This window comes from Rhipicephalus microplus, chromosome 3 (assembly GCF_043290135.1).
Source record: "Rhipicephalus microplus isolate Deutch F79 chromosome 3, USDA_Rmic, whole genome shotgun sequence".
NCBI classification, from domain to species: domain Eukaryota; kingdom Metazoa; phylum Arthropoda; class Arachnida; order Ixodida; family Ixodidae; genus Rhipicephalus; species Rhipicephalus microplus.
Genome location: NC_134702.1, coordinates 163,208,305 through 163,225,736, shown reverse-complemented (window position 1 = coordinate 163,225,736; position 17,432 = coordinate 163,208,305). Strand labels below are relative to the sequence as shown.

The 17,432-nt window shown below is 46.2% G+C and overlaps 1 long non-coding RNA gene across 1 annotated transcript in view; it reads left to right on the top strand.

Moving 5' to 3' along the window:
- Window positions 1–1,761: 1,761 nt before the first annotated feature.
- The window catches only part of LOC142803985 (uncharacterized), a 34,406-nt gene continuing 18,735 nt past the window's right edge, over window positions 1,762–17,432 (top strand). The window contains exon 1 of the long non-coding RNA XR_012894400.1: window positions 1,762–1,896. This is a non-coding gene — a long non-coding RNA (uncharacterized LOC142803985). The remainder of the gene's footprint in view (window positions 1,897–17,432) is intronic.

Here is a 17,432-nt window from a genome sequence, read left to right as displayed (position 1 = left end):
TTCCCTAATCCACTCTGCTCTCTTCTTGTCTCTTAAGGTTACACCAACCATTTTTCTTTCCATCGCTCGCTGCGTCGTCCTCAATTTAAGCTGAACCCTCTTTGTAAGTCTCCAGGTTTCTGCTCCGTAGCTAAGTACCGGCACGATACAGCTGTTATATACCTTCCTCTTGAGGGATAGTGGCAATCTACCTGTCATAATTTGAGAGTGCTTTCCAAATGTGCTCCATCCCATTCTTATTCTTTTAGTTACTTCAATCTCGTGGTTCGGCTCCATGGTTATTACCTGCCCTAAGTAGACATGGTCTTTTACAACTTGAAGCACACTATTACCTATCTCGAAGCACTGCTCTCTTCTGAGGTTGTTGTACATTACTTTCGTTTTCTGCAGATTCATTTTAAGACCCACCTTTCTGCTCTCCTTGTATAACTCCGTAATCATGAGTTGCAATTTGTCCCCTGAATTACTCAGCAATGCAATGTCATCGGCGAAGCACAGGTTACTAAGGTACTCTCCATTAACTCTTATCCTTAACTGTTCTCATTCTAGGCTTCTGAAAACATCCTGTAAGCACGCGGTAAATAGCATTGGGGAGATTTTGTCCCCCTGCCTTACACCCTTCTTGATTGATATTCTGTTGCTTTCTTTATGAAGCACTATGGTAGCAGTTCATCCCCTGTAGATTTCTTCCAGGATGTTAATATATACTTCATCGACGCCCTGATTCCGCAGTGTCTGCATGAGGGCTGATATTTCTACTGAATCAAACGCCTTCTCGTAATCTATGAAGGCTATGTATAGTGGTTGGTTATATTCTGAGCATTTCTCTATTACCTGATTGATAGTATGAATGTGGTCGATTGTTGAGTAGCCTGTTCAAAATCCTGCTTGTTCCTTTGGTTGATTGAATTCTAATGTTTTCTTTACTCTGTTAGCAATTACCTTTGTAAATAGCTTGTATACTACAGAGAGCAAGCTGATCGGCCTGTAATTCTTCAAGTCCTTGTCATCTCCTTTCTTATGTATTAAGATGATGTTAGCGTTCTTCCAAGACTCTGGGACTCTTCCCGTCAGGAGACACCTCGTAAACAGGGAGGCTAGTTTTTCTAACACAATCTGTCCTCCATCTTTCAGCAGATCTGATGTTACCTGATCCTCACCAGCAGCTTTGCCTCTTTGCATGCTCTCCAAAGCTTTTCTGACTTATTCTATACACATATATAAACAATTTTTTGTAGGTGACACCCATATTGCTTGTGACCATGGCGCGGGCCCGGCCTTCCCTTCAGTGGTAGTGCTGCAGTTGGTATACATGATTCGGCATAAGGACAATAGTGACGTTATGGGTTCTTCGGTGGGGTAGGCTGTCTGGCTGAAGATACGTCTGACGATCTTGGCTCACCCTTAGCAATGGAAGTGCCGTCTAATATGAAGTACAATGCACCTTTTGTAATAAATCATTCATAAAGATAGAGATAGCATAAGGTCGAATGAAAAACAAGGAGGTTAACAGAAAACCAGAAAACTTTCATTTCGCTACCCAGCGCTAAGCAAAGAGAATGTGACAGCTAGTCAACGCGGCAAAAAAAATAAGAGGAATGGTAAAAAAAATTAAAAACGTGCACACTAACAAGCACTGTAATGTCACATTTGTTCTGCGAGTCCCATTGACCGCAGAAACGTCAGCAGCGCCTTCATCGCTTTTCATTTGGAAGGTCGAACGTTCCGGCCCTTTGAAAGTAACTGCTCTGAAAGCGGCCGGTCATCGAGCCGTGCTAACGTCGCCGACAACTGTTGTCTTGAAAAGCTATAATAAGGACATTAGCAAAGGACGTGGGCAATGATTCCCTTACTGCCACAGTGATCACACGCAGCACTGTCTTCCATTTCAATTCGGTAAGCAAAACTGTTCGTGAATGACATTCCAAGACACAAGCGGCAAGGAACGGTAGTTTCGGATCGGGATAATCCGGATAGAATTTGAAGTTGTAATAACGGATCTAAACGAAGTATAGGCGGGTATATGGAAAACCGGTCATGTTCCACATTGAGTATGTTATATTCTTGAAAACAGTGCGCCGTTCCTTGCAGTGAAAGTGATATATTTGCAGACAGACTAATTCGTCACGTCAAAGCGGTCACCTGCAGTTTCTTTGAATAGAAAGCATGCAAAAGCCACGCGTTGTGCGCACGTCAGAAATAACGGCGACGAAGTTAAAGCCAAAAATCGTTTTTTTTGCTAGAAGCCCTGTTTTTAGTGTCTTGACCAGTCCCCGAAGTAACAATGTATAAAAAAAATGGCCCTTTTTGGTGGCAACTACTTGAAGATTTGCACTTGTTTACACGCTTGTGAATTCATCTACATGAGAGTGGACCTGCAGAAAGTGGCACAGGAGTGAAGTCAGGAGTAGATAAGAGCTGACTAAGAACGCTAAGGGCACGCGACTGCAGGCTGGAAAGTAGGCACAAAAATTTATAGGCTCATTTACTCTCAATTTTATAGAACTGAATTTGAATTTATCTTTGCCACCTATTATGATTGCTCGGATATAAATGCATGACCACTGACGTTCACTGTAGAATCAGCGGAGCTGCGCTGTTATGCACGTGAATGAAGCACCCATTCGTGGCGTCGAAGAAGGAAATGGTTGATATGGAGTATTGCGGAATTCGATAGATATGAAGCAAGAAAAGCAAGAAAAAAATGAAGAGAACAGAAAGAAAGAAAAAGGGAAAAAAGAAGAAAGGAAATAAAGACAGAAAAGAGGGCGCGTGATTTTTATGTGAATAATAATAATAATAATAATAATAATAATAATAATAATAATAATAATAATAATAATAATAATAATAATAATAATAATAATAATAATATATAGACTTTCACTTCCCTAATGTACGATATGATTATGAGAGGTGCCCCAGCGACAGGGCTTCGGAAATTTTGACCATCTGGTGCTCTTTAACGTCTACTGACGTCGTACAGTACACGGGCCTTCACCATTCTGTCTCTATCGAAATGTGACCGCCGCGAACGGAATCGAACCCGCAACTTGTATAGACGAGAGCACGCCTATCTCGCACCCAGGCGCCTTTGGCGGTATATTCTCGCTCCCAGAGACGCCCCAATTTATTGGGAACTGCCAAGGCGCGCCTCGCCAGCATGGCACGCAGTGGCTCAGGGAGTTTAAAATGCGAAAAAAGCACCTGTTCACGCAGCGCCCGCTTATTAAATGTCATCTGGGTACCATTGCGCTGTCGTCTGATGCGACAAAAACCAGCGCAAGAGGAAGAGATCGCTGAGCACTGCCTGTGAAGTTCACAGCGCGTCGCGGGAATCGTGTCGGTGCGGTGTTTCGCGATTGCACAGATTTCCGTCCACAGCGAAAACGCTAAGCTCCGCCGCCTTAGGATTTAATCGCAATCCAAAGGAAAAAATACGAGCCCAGTAAAGTGTACGACTAAGAATACTTATTGCGTTTATTCAAGCGTGACCTCAGCTGTTCCACTTTACAGCAGCGATTTGCGTGCAGTATGCCAGTAGCATGCGGCACAAAACTATTGCCATACTTTTTCGCAGGCCGCATGTCAATAATAGGATATATGTATTACGACTCACACGTGGATGCACGCACCATGCATGTTTAGTACAACTGCAACGACCAGGGGCATACCAACTCTTTCGCGAGGGGGGGGGGGGGGGGCTAGCCGAACTCACTCGTCAGCCGGGATATATATATATATATATATATATATATATATATATATATATATATATATATATATATATATATATATATATATATATATATATATATATATATATATATATATATATATCGCGTAAGGAACACTTGTAAACGACCACGTAAAAAAAAAAGAGAATCAACTATTTTCAATACGGCATATTGTTTGCCATTCGTTCTTTGACATTTAAAATTGTCTGCATGCCATGAAATCGCCTGCTTTTTACATGGCGACAGGAATTTATGAAATGTCGTGGCGTTCATTTCAGCGCATGCATATTACACAAAGCATGCACGCGCTGAACAATACCCAAAACGTTTTTGGGTAGTCGGTGCGCATTTTCTGCTGAATATTATTCAAGTAGACTAGCTGCTGTGGCCACATTATCAGCGGCTACTTATAGCAGCTGGCGAAATGAAGTAATATGAGTATAATATAATGTTTTCACTTGTAGCATCAAGGTGTTTAGTAGTTTGTGCGCGCACACATCTCTGTGAGGTTGTCCTTGCTGAAAGAGAGAGAGAGAGAGAGAGAGAGGAAGAGAGAGAGAGAGAGGAAGAGAGAGAAATAAGCAGCGCTGCAGGTGTGTGCTTCGTTGTTGTCCAAGTTTTATTTCGAGCTACAAAAGAGAACTCAGGTTGATTGAAAACTTTCTACATAGTGCTAAAAACCATAGTATTTCATCTTTCGTTCGCTCGGTGGGTCAAGAGCAAGCTTAAAAGCTGACCTTTCCATTGTGCTCGAGTCCACTGCTTTATTCATCGCCACTTTGCAAGCTGCCACCATCGCTCCAAGTTACCATAAGCAGAACTGATCAGGTTTATCGGAGACTAAAGCTGGAACCCATTTTTGGCGCTTCCAGATAACACTAGAACATTAAAGAAGATTCGTAACAATCGTCAGCTCACAGCGGCTTCGACAAAGCAGCTGTGATGATATTCATTTTCGATCAAAGAAAATTATTTTCCTGAAGCAACAGATCATTTGACCAGTCCATAAAATGCTTGCTCGTTCGCATCCGTATTTGCATCGGTCAGTTGCAGCAGAACGAAAGCGTGTACAAGTTATGCAATGTTATTGGGCCGCTCTTGCTCTTGCGAAAGCGCCGCTCTTGTAAACTCTTGCGAAAGCGCCGCTTAGGCGGCGCTTTCGCAAGAGTTTACAAAGAAAATCATCACAGCAAAAATGTTGAAGAAATTTCACTATATTGTGGTATTTTGACGTAACAACATAATTGAGCGATTACTTCACTGAAGGAAACTTCGCCTTAATTGTTGCTTTCCCCAGCGCCCAGCCAACAGTGACCACTGTTGAAAGGGGGGGAGGGGTCTCAGCCCCCCGCGTTTTCTCAGCGGGGGGGGGGGGGGTGGACTCGAGCCTACCGTCTGGTACGCCTATGGTAACGACCTACTATCACGATGCAAAGATACGTGAATTGCGCGGAAATCATGGCTTTCGACGTCGTCGAACTGCGACATGCCTTGACGGTCACTAGGCGAATCTACATATGCTTTCGACCGGCGTCAACGTAGCATTTTAAAATCTTATTCTGGCTGGCCCTTTTGCACTGCGCGTGTGTTCCGAGTGCCCGGCGGGACTGCCAATCGATACACATGTGGTGCATGAGCATAAGTTGGAGCTATATTCTAGCGCTACGTTGACAACGCGGCTTACAGCGTAAATTCTGCCTTGTCACAGCCAAGGCACGTTGCAGTTAACGCTGTTCACGTTTCTTTCAGTCGGATAATACGTTCCTGATGAAGTTGCTTCCGCAGTCTGCAATGCACGTGCTGCAGACATTCCGGATTGTCGTGAAAGGTCTCCTCGACGTTTCTCACGAAATCAGAATAAAATTCCAGCACACAAACAGCGCGAAACTCGGGTTGTGAAGTTTCGCGTTTGATTTGCAGAACGTCTGCTCGCGTGGCGGTTGAGGGTGTTGCTTCGCCACGCTTGCAACAGATGGCGCCACACAATTTTCAATATGGCAGCACGCACTGAGTTTGCTGTGTTCTGGTGTATAGAAAGCACTCGAAAAGTGGCTAGTTATTGTCGCGGCCCCAAAGTAGCGTATATTGTTCACCTCAATATTCCAATGAATGTACTTCATCGTGTACACATTCGGCTACTTCTGACTAGACTTATAGCGCGAGAACAGAACGACGACAAAGAGACAAAAAGGACACAACAAGAAAAGACAAGAAGAAAGAGACAAGAAGGACTCTTTATCGTCGTTCGGTTCTCGCGCTATAACTCTCGTCATGTCATTCCAACTAGCCCAAAGTGCCACACTTCTAAGCTACTTTCGAATATGCAGGGCACCATATATGCATGGAAGCACGACTAGCGCACACTTTCTATCCACATACGTTAACCCTCTTAGCTGCTGCCACAACCGAAGGTAGTGCCGTTAATCTTGGTGACTGAAAATGCCCAAATAAATTACAGGCAATCACTCCACTTGCATCGCGTGGGGCTGTCCACCGCCTCGACAGCATAGTTCAAGTATCCAGATAAGTCTGCAACTGCTCTTTATTCACAGTAATTAATATTACGTGTTTTACGTGTAAGCCATGCCTACGTACCTGTATCAATTTTCACTCACTTCCTGTGCATTTGAAAGCATGTAACATAAATCAGTCGCAGCGCTAAACTTTTTAAACTTTTTTTTCTCTTAGATTTGGGTGCACGTTAAAGAACCCCAAGTGGTCGAAATTTCCGGAGCCCTCCACTACGGCGTCTCTCATAACCATGTGGTGGTTTTGGGTCGTTAAACCTACATATCATCATCGTCAACTTTTTCTCTTAAACATTCGTCACGCTGTCGAGCTCGGCGAAAACAAAAGTGCTAATAATTCCGAAGCTGACCCATTAAATTGACAAATGATCAGAAAAAAAAACAGCTTGGAGGTACTGCAGCGATTGATTGATTGATATGTGGGGTTTAACATCCCAAAACCACCATATGATTATGAGAGACGCCGTAGTGGAGGGCTCCAGAAATTATGACCACCTGGGGTTCTTTAACGTGCACCCAAATCTGAGCACACGGGCCTACAACATTTCCGCCTCCATTGGAAATGCAGCCGCCGCAGCCGGGATTCGAACCCGTGACGTGCGGGTCAGCAGCCGAGTACCTTAGCCACTAGACCACCGCGGCGGGGCAGGTACTGCAGCGAGTGATCATACTAACACAGATGATACATCGAGGCTGCTGTTGTGCTTTTTGTTCAAGGTTCTGGGGAGAATATAAAAAAAAAATCAGTAGACCACATGTACCTTGGAAATACTTGTTATGCGAAGCATGTGGAGGGAAGGTCACTGTGTTGTAAGTTTTTATTGAGCGTTAGCTTATGAAATGATGGTGAATATATATACAAAAGTGGTATGTGCAGACATACGTTGAGCAGTCGCATATGTTTTATATAACCAGTTGTTTACAGTTGGGTAACAATGCCAACAGAAACATGGGTATTAGCAACACCACAAGCGGTCAGCCATTTAGCGCCTGTGATCGTGAGGCTGGCAGCCCTTGACACTGCTACATACATCAATTTCAGTGGATCGCGCTTAAGTACAATGGACGTTAACGCGACGTGATGGCTCTACTATAGGAATATATATATATATACATACATATATATATATATATATATATATATATATATATATATATATATATATATATATATATATGTAATGTTTATTGAATTGAGTAACCAGCTCTGCAACAAGAATTGACATTTCTTGAACATGACGGTCTTTTTAGAAATCAGTTACGAATACTGGCCTTGCTCTGTGCTATAATAATTGATTGCCACGCAGAATCGGGTTCAATTCCTGCTGAGACTCTGGCATTTATTTACGTTCGTCGAGTCAACGCAGCCGATGTCAGCGGTTTTTTATAGCTTTCACGTTAATATTACCAGTGCCTGTTCTCGCCACCCTTGGATAGATATCAACAGTCAATCACGTGTGACGCATACTTTTGGCACATATCTGCCCGTGGTATACGAGTATGGGACACACGTGCGTAACGGAAAGGGTTTTAAGGCGTACACGACGAGATTGAGATATTATGTATGTCATGAGCAGCTAGTCATATTCGTCAAGCCATTTTACCGTCCCATAATAATTTCGGTTTACATCAACCTGAAGTGATCACGAGAGAACCAAGCCATAGATAGATAGATAGATAAATAGATAGATAGATAGATAGATAGATAGATAGATAGATAGATAGATAGATACTTGCGTGGACACGTTAAATGTACCTGCAGCACTGAAAGAAATACTTCGCATGTAATATGTAGAAAAATCTGTGGTGGTGTGAATGTTGAGCTGCCATGTTATAGTTGTTTTGCACACGGAAATATGCCGTTCAAGTGCTCACTGCCTTACACGTTTCTTTCAAGATGATTGTCGTGGTTTGTTCTTGATTTCAAAACCCATCATCGTTTTCTAAGCACAATATTAGCAATAATGCCGTGCACGCGGTGGTCTAGTGGCTAAGGTACTCGGCTACTGACCCGCAGGTCGCGGGTTCGTATCACGGCTGCGGCGGCTGCATTTTCGATAGAGGCGAAAATGCTGTAGGCCCATGTGCTAATTTCGGTGCACGTTGAAGAACTCCAGCTGGTCGAAATTTCTGGAGCCTTTCACTGTGGCGTCTCTCATAATCATGTGGTGGTTTTGGGGCGTGAAACCCCACATGTCAATCAATATTAGCAGTAATACCCGTGGCATCGTCAATGGAAAGCGGGATAAGTTTATGAGGTAATTTGCAGTAGAACAATCTGAAAATTTAGACCACCTGGCGTTGTTCAACGTGAATTCGAAACTAAGCACACCGGCCTCTATATATTTGCCTTCGTCAAAATGCAGCCGCACTGCGGCCGTCATTGAATGTGCTTTCCTAGACATACCTAAACCTAAAAGCTTGATGAAGAGAAAATAGAGCAGTTTGTTGAAAATGGTCAATTAAAAAATCAGGTAGTCTTCAGAAGTAAACATAAATAAGTGTAGTAATATCGCATGCTGACGAATATTCTGTTAAGAAACTGAAGTTTTGACTAATATGTGGGGTTTAACGACCAAAAATCACAATATGATTATTGGACACGTTGTAGTGGAAGGCTTCAGAAATTTCGACCACCTGGGGTTCTTTAACGTGCACCCTAATCACGTGATTGCACGCGGACCTAGAGCATTTTCGCCTCCATAGAAAACGCAGCCGCCGGAGCCGGGATTCGATCCCGCGACCTGCGGGTCAGCAGCCAAGTATACCTTAGCCACTAGACCACTGCGGCTGGGCGAACATCGAAGCCTACACCATGCCTCGAAGTTAACACAAGGGTAGCGCTATAGTTTCTTGAAGTATAGGAGCTGTAAAACACCAATTTCTGTGTAACCACACATATAAGCTTGAAGTTACCGCTCGTGAGAAGCACCAAGAGAGGTGAAGCGAACGCCTACATGAAATAAAAATATGTTGCCTCGTAGCAGTTGCGCTGACAAAGAGAAGAGGCAGCTGGTAAAAGTTGAGGGTTTTATCGGAAAACTTGCAGCCTATAAAAGAACCGAGAGTCAACGTGCTGCGAAAGCCTCTGGCCTAGAGTCAGTCGTCGGCAGTCAGACCAGCTGTCAAGTGCGTACACATTTATACATGTGGCGCTGGAGATGCATGGTGGCGTCCAACCCAGAATGAAACGCAGTGTTCGTGTTGCGAGCGTTAGCTAATCCAAAGAGGCTGAAGTAATCGGGAAGTTGGGTCCACAGTAGCTAAGGATAAAACATGTAGGGAAGAGATGGCCGAAAGCTCCTCGAGTGCGGCAGAGGCGGGTTTTTGTTAAGTGGCTCCGAAGAGAGCGGGCAACGCGAAAGTGCGTCGGCGCCTTGATGTTTGTTTCCCCACTTGTATGTAATCGTGAAGTCGTATTCTTGTAAGCGAAGAATCCAGCGACCATGGAAGGCGGCCGGACAAGTTCTTGATTGTCGAGAGCCAGCACAAGGCGTGATGGTCCGTAACCACAGTAAAGTGGTGGCCGTGGAGATAAGGTCGAAACTTTTGTATCGACCATACGACCGCGAAGCACTCCTGTTCGGTGATGGTATAATTCTTTTCGGCAGGGGTCAGTGCACGGCTCGCGTATGCGACGACATTTTCACGTGAAGATTTGTCTCGGTGTAGGAGAATTCCACCAATGCCTCGACCAATAACGTCTGTATGCCGGAGCGTAGGCGCGGTTTCGTTGAAATGGCAGAGGACTGGTTCAGATGTGAGGGCACGCTTCAGTTGGGCAAACGCCGCTTCACATTCAGGAGACCACACAAAGGCGACGCCTGATCCGAGCAACTTGTGCAGTGGTGAAGCTATTGAGGCGAAGTCTCGAGTGAATCGGAAAAAATAAGAAGCAAGGCCGAGGAAGCTGCGCAAATCTTTGGCTTTTTTCTGGACGCGGGAAGTGTTGGACAGCGGAAATCTTGTCTGGATCGGGACGAATACCGCCCTTGCTTACGATGTGGCCTAACACTTTGTCTTGCTCGCAAAACAGCACTTCTTGGTGTTGAGCTGAAGGCCTGCGTTTGCAAGGCACGTGAGAACTTCGTCCAGTCATTGCAAGTGCTGAGGGAAGGTTGACGAGAAAATAACAATATCGTCTAAACAGCACAAGCAAGTCTTACATTTCAAGCCTCGTAAAACTGTGTCGATCATCCGCTTGAATGTTGCTGGAGCATTGCAAATGCCGAATGGCATGACGTTGAATTCGTACAGCCCAGCTGGTGTTGAAAACGCTCTCTTTTCTTTGCCATTCTCGTGCATGGGTATTTGCCAGTAACCCGAACGCAGGTTTAGGCTTGAGAAGTACTCGGCACCTTGCAGTGAATCCAAAGCATCGTCTATGCGCGGCATGGGGTAAACATCTTTGTGGGTAATCTTATTAAGTGCTCTGTAGTCCACGCAATGTGCTCTGAAGTCCACGCAGCGGAGCTCCAGGAGGTAAAGCGGGCTGGTAGAGGACGGAAGATCGCAGAACACACTCCAACACTTGTGATGCAACGGTGAAGGCAACCTTTGCTAGGCTCAGAAGACACGATGAAGCGACCACACGCAAGGCACAGAACTCAGGCAAGCCAAGTCCCCACAGCAGATGAAGATGACGACCACTCATGATGATGAACATTTGTAAAGATAGTAGATGTGCCTAATGAATGCCTACAGTATGTGCACATTTATACTGCTACTGTCTGGTATATGTCAGTTATGTTGAGTATTTTTCTTTTTACTTAAACATTCAATATCCCATTTGATCAGATGGAATCGATAGATTGATAGATATATGGGGTTTAACGTCCCAAAACCGCCATATGGTTATGAGAGAAGCCGATGTGGAGGGCACCGGAAATTTCGACCACCTGGGGTTCTTTAACATGCACCTAAATCTGAGCACATGGACCTACAACATTTCCGCCTCCATCGTAAATGCCGCTGCTGCCGCCGGGATTCGATCGCGTGACCTGCGGGTCAGCAATTAAGTACCTTAGCCACTAGACCACCGCGGCGAGGCATTGATCAGATAGAAATTCAAGCTTTTATGCAATAACTAAGCCCAAAAATTGTTGCTTTTTTGTTTTGTATAGACGCCTCTTTCTTGCTGAGAACACGCACAAACATTGCGCTCCAATACAACAACTTCCGTTCCGCGTGAACAGAGCGGAAAGGCACATCTTAAATTGAGAGAACAGTTCAATTCAGCCGTCTAAAAATAATTGAATCAGAACATGAAGAACGTTACCACATTTCAGATGCATTTATTGTGCGACTTTTACAAACGCCATGAACGTGTATTTGGTCTTATTTTTTACACTCACGATCTTTTCTGGGTAGCAGCTGCGAAATCAAACTGCTGTTCCACGCAATGATTCATTGTCGAGATAAGTATACAACGAACACCATGGGCTTGCGCGATATCGCAACCACTAGCGAAACATGGCGAAAACGGGATTCCAAGTTAGTGCATGCGACCCGCCGGTCAGGCAGCCTGGAAACAGGAATTTACTAGTGAAACCAAAGCGGCTTCCATCTATCAATAATTGCGGCAAGCTCATAATTTTAAACGCTTGGCGGCGCTGACCTCAGTCTAAGCGAACCGAGGCCACGCGTCGGGGCGTTCGAGTTAAAGTTTTCACGGCTGTATCAATATATTTATTCACTAGCATACAAGCGAAGTTCGGTAAATAATTGAGATATTTTGTCGCCCACGCGCGCGCGCGTGGGTGTGCGTTATGTGCGCGTGTGTGTGTTTAGATGTTAGCAGAACGTGCGAAGGTTCAATCGAAATGTATTATCTGGCTTGGGTATGTCTTAGCATACGTACGAAGAGTCAACTGTTTTATGCATGAACGTGGCCTATTCGACCTTAGAACCATGTCTGGCTTTTACCAATAAAACGAATATTTACTTAGGGAAAATTATCGTAGTGATTGACTACAGCGAGATTTGTTCCGGCGGGTACAAGTATGACCACCGCTAGCGCGCTTATCCCGTCGCCGAGCCAACATACAACGCTTGCCGTTCAGATTCATGCCCTAAATCTCACAGAGTGCCAAAGCCTTGACAAACACCGCGACATGCTTTCCCGTCTGTAGACGTTCTTTAGTGTAAAAGCGCCCAGGATCTTGTTTGATAGTACAACCGCTTAGTTTCTAAACAATGTATAGCACGAAGCGACGAGAAAAATGGTGGTGTAGTGGAGGGGCGGGGGCTCAAGCAAACCATTACGGGAGGGGTATGAACCCCCCCCCCACAACCCCCTTTTAGCTACACCACTGGTGGCGATGGGTAAGGGCGACGAAGATTTTTCGTATTGTTGTCCGCTGTACAAACTTTGTCTAGTAGTCACCCGGATTAGTGTAATTATGATAATGATGATGGCTGGGTACCAACCAGTGGAACACGCTAAACGCCCCTTCTTGCTTATATTAGCGTATTGTGTACGCACACACTGTAGGTGCCACGCGATGTCAGCCATTCCGGCAGAGAACCTAAGAGAGCGCCTGTGTACACATCTGCGGTGGTGTTACGCAAGCGGCTCCCACTCGCAATAACTCAAAAACGCAGGATAGATCGTTTCTTCATTTCGTAGATGTGATAGAGAAGTGGTCTGCGTCACAGCACGCCAGCTGTGTTCACAGAAGTTTTTGAGCGATCCTAAGAGCGGAGTCATGATAGACAGACGAAACTTGTGCGCATTACGATGCCTCATCCACCTCAGTTATTAACTACTGCAGACTACGAACAGTACCATCCTTGCTTCCTGCATAGTTTAGATGATCAATTTGAAGTCACCAGTACGGCAACTATATTCCGATCTGAGCCTGGCAAAGTGGATCGGGTACGTCACCCCTTTGAATGAAAATGTACACAGGATGGATGATGGTATTATATAATTCAGAGTAAGATAACCATATGAGCAGAAAGTATCGTCGATAGATCTCTTAATAGACTATCGCCTTCAAAAACCACACATGATCAATGCAGTTCGTTCGAGTGAGCTGTCGTGATTTATTTCAATCATCTCGAGATTCTGGATAACAATACCGTCAGCACATTTAACAGCAATGCTGTAATCTAACGTTTGGTTGTGGCGAATGTCCATTCGTGATATGTCAAGTGACAAGTCACCAGCATGACAACGCGAACACTCTTTTCTTAATTGAAGTAGTCAGCAGTCTTTAATGGCAGTTAGTAGGGTTGAAATATTGATTTCTTGATTCAATGTATCTTTCGTGGACGCCGCGTTGCTTGTTTTCGCAGACCTGTCGCCTGGTTTAGTAGCTGTGTGCTAACTTTCGCGTTTGATTTTATTTGGTGTGGTTGCGTAATTATCAGATGAGTATTTTAAAACTGGGATTTCTACGTGCCTCCACTGGAGTCAAAAGATATATTTTTAAAGCCCTACAATCTAGACTCGTGCCCCGCCGCAGTGGTCTAGTGGCTAAGGTACTCGGCTGCTGACCCGCAGGGCGCGGGTTCGAATCCCGGCTGCGGCGGCTGCATTTCCGATGGAGGCGGAAATGTTGTAGGCCCGTGTGCTCAGATTTGGGTGCACGTTAAAGAACCCCAGGTGGTCTAAATTTCCGGAGCCCTCCACTACGGCGTCTCTCATAATCATATAGTGGTTTTGGGACGTTAAACCCCACATATCAATCAATTAGACTCGAGACCTGCTCCTTAATTCCAAGAGAGTGTGTCTGGAATCCACGAGTTGAGCCCGAACATTCAAAGTATGCAGCCCATCAGTGATGACGGATATGAGAATGTGGCAGGATGGTTAGAACGACGAACCCACGAATTGCCAACGTTCCAATGACGGAAGCGGTGAGCATACATGGCGCCTTCTTGGAGATGGAACCCAATTGATCGGCAGAGAGACCTGTGAATAGGCTATGCACGGCACGCTGCGAAGTATGGGCAAAGGGAGACCACAGAGCCCGCACGTATGCTCTCATTTCCTTTTACCTATTTTCCAGCATCCTAGGTCTCTCTATCTTGCCGGTTTGCCATGGCAGCGAAAGTGGTGCAGGCATGTCGAGGAGCCCTTACGAAGTTTATTAAGCGTATTGCGAGCTCGCTGCAAAAGGAGGGGATGAGCTGCCATAAAGGAAAGTGAACGCCTCTTAGTCAACAAACACTCCCCAAACAAAGGCGATCTCTAAGTGCAGTAGACAAGACGGTTCCCTGAATCATGACGCTTTTGTGGCGCCGATTGTCAGCCGTTGGCATACACTTTTACCATGAAAACTCACAAAAAACCATGACAGTGTGTTTGTCAGACTAAACTTTTCGAGCTCTTGACCATGATGTTTTTATGAAATCGTTCAAACGGAAAGTAACTAAGGGGTTCAAGCTCTGAGCACACGAGGTATGTAATACATCCAGCCATCGGCATGTGATACACGGTGGGATCAAAACATCTAAACGTCAAAAACATGTAGGATATCGGACTCTCGACTTCAGACGTTTAGAGTAATTAGCATGTTGGTTAATTCAATGTCATTCACTTCATATATATATATATATATATATATATATATATATATATATATATATATATTGTAATGAATTAATGAATCTGAGTAACGGACGCTCTGCGGGCAACGAAGAAGACGATGATGATCGGTGGCTGCAGGAGTAGCTCGCGCACGCCGCTCGCCATTAGCCAGACTTGCCTGATAAAGGACATTTTGCCAAGCTACGTCTGAACATTTCTCGACGTACAACACCTCTATTTTAAGTGGTGGAGGAGCCGGGGTTCCCATCAACCTGGAACTTCGCAATCGGACGCTACCCTCACCGTTCACCATGACTGCTCCTGGCCCTTCTCAAGCTGCCTCACCAACGACAGTCTACTGCACTGGCGCGCCTCGGCAACGCGACCCACCAATTTTTCGCGGCAACGATGAACAAGACGTCGAGGACTGGCTCGTCGACTACGAAATCGTAAGCGCTTCCAACAAGTGGAACGCCTGCGACCAGCTCACAAACGTGCGCTTTTACCTCGCTGATGTGGCCAGCCTCTGGTTCAAGAACCACCAAGGCGAAATTACCAACTGGTCCGCCTTCAAGACCACCATCTCCGCGGTCTTCGGCCGTCCCGCCGTGCGCCGGCTTCGCGCGGAACAGCGTCTCCGTAGTCGAGTCCAGCGCAGGGACGAGACCTTTACGAAATACATTGAAGATGTCTTGTCCCTTTGCAAGCGCGTCGATGAATCTCTAACCGAACGCGACAAAATCAAGCACATCATCAAAGGAGTTGACGACGACACCTTCCAGATGCTCGTCGCTAGGAATCCACAGACCGTCACCGATGTTGTCCACCTCTGTCAGGAGTACGACGAGTTGCGTAAGCAGCGTGTCTCGACGCGCAGGGCCGCAGAAGATACGGCTGAAGTTTCCGCCCTCGTACACGACGTCGCTGCTGATCACACCGTCTTACTCCCCCAAATCAAACAATTCATTCGTGAGGAAGTTGCGCGTCAGCTTTCTCTTGTGGCCGAAGCGTCCGCGCCAGTGACCTCGTTAGACCCACGTCTACGCCAGGTCATTGAGACACAGGTCACGCAAGCACTGCCTCCATCGCCACCTGTCCCTACGCCGCTGACCTACGCTGCCGTCGTTGCTAGACCCCCAGCCCCACCTGTCTCTGGCGCATACCGGGGCACCGGGTCCTCCTACCCTACGACGCTGCCTACATACACGGCACCCCATCCCGTTTCGCCCCCTGCACCTTCTGCCGTTAACCCATGGCGCACCTTGGATAATCGACCCATCTGTTTCGCATGCGGTTTCGTGGGACATATAGCACGCTACTGTCGCCGTCGCAACTTCCAGCCTTCAGACCATGGGAATTCTGCAAATTACCAGGCTGCCCAGAATCCCCAGCGACCATCTTCTCCTATCACCGACTCATTGTCCCCACGACGCTCCGTCGATTCTCGCCGGTCATTACCACCCCGTCGCCGATCTGTCTCCCCGATGCTTCGGTGCACGAGCCCCGCTCGAGAGGAAAACTGACAGCCGCAGTTCCGGAGGCAAGAACTGCGTCGTCGTCGAACTTTCTAAGACCTCCTCTTTGTCCGCCCAACGAAATTGATGTGCTAGTAGAAGGTGTTGCTGCACGTGCACTTGTCGACACAGGCGCCGTCGTTTCTGTAATTAGTGAAAAACTGTGTCGCGATTTGAGAAAAGTTACAACGCCGCTATTGAATCTTGCTCTGCGTACAGCCACCTCCCATTTCATCGCGCCGACAGCTCAGTGCACTGCACGCGTTCTTATTCAAGATGTTTGGTACGCCGTCAACTTTGTTGTTCTCCCACGTTCATCTTACGACGTGATACTAGGATGGGATTTCCTTTCTACCCATCAGGCCCTCGTCGACTGCGCTCGTGCTGAACTCACGTTGACGAATCCGTGCCTTGATATCGACCACCACAGTCCCTCGAAAGTGTTTGCCGCAGCTGACGTCCGCATCGCGCCGTTGTCCGCCGTCCTAGTGCCTGTGTTTTCCCCTGCTGCCACTAACTCGACGCTCCTGTTCCAACCCACTATAGCTAGTGTGCAACACCGAACCATTGTCCTCCCGTTTGCCGTCATCAACTTTTCCAATGGTTCGGCGGTACTTTATGCGTGCAACGTTTCTGCTTGCCCGTACATCCTGCTACGCGGTGAGTGTCTGGGAAGCCTCGAGACCTTAAATTGTATTTTCGAAGACCCGATCTATCCAGACAAACCATTTCTTCCGACTTGTGCCATTACACCCGCAACTGACACTAATGAACCTATGGATGTAGTCCGCAAGTCCATCGATTGTAACCTCACGCCTGGGCAGCAGAAACAGCTGATCAAGCTCCTACAGCGTTTTCGAGCCTCGTTTGACCACAATCAGCCTTCCTTAGGTCGAGCGTCATCTGTTGTACACCGTATAGATACCGGTCAAGAGACGCCATTACGGCAGCGTCCATATCGTGTGTCAACTACCGAACGCCGTTCCATCAATGAACAGGTTGACGACATGCTGACACATGGCATAATCGAACCGTCAAGCAGTCCCTGGGCCTCTCCAGTTGTGTTGGTGAAGAAGGACGGATCCATCAGGTTTTGCGTGGACTACCGGCGTCTCAA